Here is a 5,175-nt window from a genome sequence, read left to right on the forward strand (position 1 = left end):
TCTGAACATGCCCACACCCCCAGATCCCCTCATATGGTCCAGACTCTCTTACAAACACCCAACTGGAGCATGGAAACCAACAGCCCCTGGGCCCCTCCGGGGCTCCCTTGCCCAGTCCCCAGCTCCCCCTCAGCCTGCCGAGCTGGCCAAACCTGGCCCAGGCTAGCCCGGCCGGCTGGCATTCCCAGGCTTTTGAGAAAGGGTGGCTGCGAACACAGGTCTCGATAAAGACAGGTTATACAAAGCGCAGATTAAGTTCATATAAGGCTTTGGTACAGCACCGATTTGTGATCTTGTAGTTTGTATCTCTACGCTGTTTTACAGAAGAAAAAAGAAAAACTTACTGAAAATAGAGTGTTTCTTTATTTATTTTTGAGTTCCATACCTGAAGTTCAAAAATTAACCCTCTAGTTGCCATTCAGACTCACATCGAATGGTGTTTTGCTGTGTGCAGCTGTGCAATTTGCTTGTCTTTCACTTTCAATCAAAGTGCACTAATCAGCAACCGATACCATGGAGAGGCAGCCGCCAATGACGACCGGCCTTAGCAACGGCAATTAAAAAAAAACAAACACGGAGAAATTTCAACTGAAAGATCACTTCCCCCCCTACCCACTCAACTCCCTGCCCCTCCCTCTGCCCTACCCCCACCCCACCCAACCCCAAGAAAAGAAAAGTCTAAATTTGACAAAATTCGAGTTAAAGGACCAGCAGGACAAAACCGGCCGGTCTCTTCGGAAACAGCACCATAAAGCACCTAGCGCAGTGACGTCTTAATACTTGACATTCAAGAAATGGAAACGAGGTTTGAGGTCTTCAATAGGCGAGGATTCCCGAAAGAAATCATCAGAAAGACGCAAAGAACAAAACAAGAAATCCCGAGATGAGACGTGGCTCATGGAAAGAGCAGGGCTGGAGGGAGAAGCTACAGGGTAGGTGGGATCTGGAGGATCAGGAGGACCATCGGGAAAGGTTGGGTTGCTGGTCACCCCCACCACCTCTCTGTCTCAGGGTTGTTCTCAAACTAGCCTGCAAGTGGACAGACAGGAAGGGGACGCAAATGAGTCTGGATCCAAGAGTTCCCCCCACCACCACAGAGGGTGGGGAGAAAAGGTAAATACGGCCGAGCTCACCATCCTCCTGCTAGCCCTGTGACAGAGAGGGAGATGGCGGCGGAGGAGTCCAAATGGATCGGGAGGAGAAGGGGAGATTGTCCATCAAGATCCCTGACCACGGAAGGGCAGGGAGGAAGGGAGGGGCCAGGACTCCCTCGCCACCTCCCCCATTTTGGGCCCCATCCAGGGTGATAATGGCCTACAATTTCCCACATCTGGAAAGTCCTCTTTCTCCCTCTCTCCTCGACCCCTAGACTAAGGATCCCAGGATCAGGGTCAATGGCACTTCCCCGCCTTGTCTCCCCGGGAGATCCTATCCCACCTCCATCTGAGCCAAACCCGAGGGTGTGGGAAGACAGAAGAGCTGTTCCATGGGACAGACAGACCCCCCCAACGGGGGAAGTCAGAAGATGGAGGAAACCCCCTCAACCCGAGTCAGGGTATTGTTTGGCATCAAGAGGATTAACTCTATCCATTGGAAAGTGTGCTTTGTAAAAGGGTGGTCCTTTTCTCCTCCTGCCCCAATTGTCCTCTCCTCTCAGAGATTCATTCATTCATTCAATCGCATTTATTGAGCGCTTACTGTGTGCAGAGCACTGTACTAAGCGCTAGAGATGTGCCCCGAGAAGCTACAGAGACAGGAGGCTGAGGGCAGAGGGCCTGGGGGGTGGGGGAGGTAAGAGGGAGAGGGAACCAGACCCAGCCGGCCTACTCCAGCTCCACAAAGCCAGTACTCAGAAATGGCGCTCCCAGCCCCTGCTCTTGGAGCTGGATACGAGGCTCACGACCAGATCAAAAGTGAAAAACAGCAACGACGATGCCTGCCCACTGACTTCTAAGCCCTTCCTGCTTCCCCCCTCCCCCTCTTTCCCCACCTCCTCCCCACAACCCAAGGCAAAGAAAAGCCCCCAAATAAAAAATCCCTCTATGCCAAAAGGAGATTCGTCCGCTGGAAGGCAGGCACCCCAGAGGCTGGTTCAGGCTCTGAGGGGTTGTGTGCCCATACATGCAAGCGAAACCAGCAGGTTGTTCCTAGACACAGCCAAGATCCCTCCCCAGCGCCCCATATCTGGGATTGAGGAAGATCTTCCCCAAGAGAAGACAAGAGAATAAAGGGTCTGGACAGCACTCCGTTCAGGAAGCTGGCTCTACTTCCTTGCTGCAGGCCCCTCTCAGAATGAGTGGACAGACTGCGAAGGGGTCGGGTGGGAGAGGGGTCTACACCATGTCAGAGGGGTTTCTCCATTGAGCTGTTGACTTTCAGAGGCATGTAAGTCCCACTAAACAGAGTCATTTCCCTAAATGAGGACAGCAGCTGAGTTCAGGGAGGGTGGAGGGGAGACAGACCAAAGAGTTCTTCTGTCCCAGTGGCTTGTGCCCCAAGAAACTCAACAGGGTCCTGAATGCCTTGTGGGAGCAGACTCAACCAAAGGCTGGAATGGGAGAGCCCTTTTCCTTCGCCTCCTCTTGCTCTCCCCACTCCAGATCACTCACGACCTGGAGGCTGCCACCCAAAGGACTTGGCTCCGCTGGTTGTGTTTGTGTTGCAAGAGAGGAGGGTTGGTTGGTTTGTCCCAGAGTAAAACCAGGGCTGTTACAAGAAAATGCTCCTCTTTCCTGAGCTCTGGTTGGCACTTACAGGGTCTGACTCCCAGTTCAGATTACAAGCCCAAATCTCTTGGCATGGGAACTAGTCTCTCCCTCCCTTTCTGCTTTGCTAGGGCCTGATGAGGGCTAGTTTACAATGCCCATTTTGCTCTGTGGACATTGACTGGAGAGAGTAGCCCTAGGAGAGATCCCTTGCCAAATGAATCCATAGCTAAGGTCCTGACCAACTCCACCTATCCCTCCCTTCAGCGTCATCTCTGGTCACTCGATGGCAGATTTAGGGACCGGGCTCTAAATCTGGCTTCCACCTGAGTCCCAGGTCTCACATTAACACTGGGAGCAGAAGCCGGGAGCCCTGCAGGGTAGCTGGTGGGCAAGAGAGAGTTGTGTCACTCATTGAACTTGGAGCATATTCAGACACTCCAAACTCACTAGTTCCCCCAGTAATACCCAGCTCTTATGTGGAAGGAGCCCTTAGTGGGACTGAGGCGATCCATCTCCTCCGCCCAATGCTCCCTCTCCTCCAGAGCTCTGGAGGAGGAAGATATTTTGGTTTTCAAGGGAGTATTGCTTTTTCTGGGAGATGGGCAGTGGGTGCAGCCACAGGGGAGTGACCTCAGCCTGCCACCGGCACCAGCGTGCCCTGCGCGGCCCAGGGATGGCCACCTGGAACGGGGGATGGAAGGAGGTCATCTCCAGGAGACATCTGCAAAGGCAGCAAGGTGAGCGATCCTTGCACTGGAGGTGCTGCAGTGTTCCCAGAGACAGCCTCCAGTTGCTGGTATTCTAATAGGGACCAGAGGATCTTCTGCTAGCCAGGCAACCACGGCCTCCACTCCCCAGCCCCAGGGTCTGCCTGGCCTATCGGGGCTGGATCCCTCTGCTCGGTGGGATCTGCAGCGAGATGTTTAGGGACAACTTCATGGTCCCCCACAGAGGGACATTTCTGACCCGCTGCTTCCTTCCCTTACTGGTGATCTGTGGGCTGTGAGTCCCTACTCCAAGCCATCTTTGATTTCCTGTAAAACCCAGAAAAAAAACAGATCTATAGCTGTGTGTACATTAGACACAAGATGGTCTCTGGCTCAAAAACCTGGAGCTGCTCAAGTGGCGGAAATGTGGATTTCTCCCCCACTCCTCCTTACCCCCTGGAGCTGTAGCAGGTGAAGTGGGGAGTGTATGTCCTCCCTCCCTGGCAGTCAGAATCACTTACCCCTCTGCCAAGTTCCCCCATCTCCACCAGCTCCCTGGACTGGGTGCAGACAGAGGGGCCCTGGGAGTCCTGCCCGCAGTCCAGTCTTGCTCATCCCAAACTCCATCTCCTCAGGGCACCCCAAAGTCACATTCAGAGACACATTCCTCTGGAAAGGGAAAATAGAGGGGGCTGGAGGGTGGGGGAGCAGGGGAAATTGCAGCACCTTTTCACCGAGGGACCGGGGTCCCCAGCCCCACTGGCTCCCATCAGTCCCTCCACCACAAGGTTTTTCAGCTAAAAGACGCCAGCAACCAGGGGAAGGAGGGGGAAGAAGCTCAGCGGAGCAGGAAACACAAATCCCATAATCCCCCCCGGGAAGGTGCTATTGCTCAAAACACCTCTAAGCACAGGTACAAAAATAAAGCAAACTATGACTTCATATAGATATAGATATTTAGATAAGATAGATAGACTTTATATAGGTTTCTTTATATTTCTCTAGGTATGCGGAGGCGAAGGGCTCTGAATTCCTCACATAAACTCTCCCCGTTCCCCTCTCCCCATCCCATCCTGAAGCCCCTGGCAGCCCCGCCTAGGTCCCCAACTCCAGTTACAATCGCTCCTCTCACTCGCTCCTCCTCTCTTTATAGAGTTTCCTCTTACTCTTTAAAATAGAAAGTTCATGTTAATACTGTTCTATGTACAATCTCCATAAAAATGGGCCAGGGCTAGAATTCCACTGTGAGATTCCCTCCAGCAGGAACTGCCTGTCCTTTCATATCCACCACATCTTTGAGAACCCAGGAGAGGGAGGGAGGGATGGGGAGAGAGAAAGAGAGAGAGAGAGAGAGAGAGAGAAATAGACAGAGACAGAGAGACAGGGAGAGAGAGAGAGAGAGAGAGAGAGAGAGAGAGAGAGAGAGAGAGAGAGAGAGAGAGAGAGAGAGAGCCCACAGAGGAGTGTGAGCCATGGATTCCGGGCCCCAAACACTAAAGCAGTTGAGTGGGTGGAGGCAGCACAGAGACAGAGATGAGGCCCGGGAAGGAAGGAGCAAGGGATTGCCACTGGGTCCGATCCACCCAATGCCAGGCTCCTCGCTTGAGCACAACTTTCCCATGGGAAGGGACAGCTCCAGATTGCGGGATCCCAGGGCTGAGAGAATATTCCCAGGGCTAAAATGAAAGAGGCTGCGAGCCCCCACCCCACTCTCCTTACTAATATGAGGAGAAGGAATTGCTAGACTCCTCCACCCCATG

Source organism: Tachyglossus aculeatus, chromosome 11, assembly GCF_015852505.1.
Source record: "Tachyglossus aculeatus isolate mTacAcu1 chromosome 11, mTacAcu1.pri, whole genome shotgun sequence".
Lineage (NCBI taxonomy): Eukaryota > Metazoa > Chordata > Mammalia > Monotremata > Tachyglossidae > Tachyglossus > Tachyglossus aculeatus.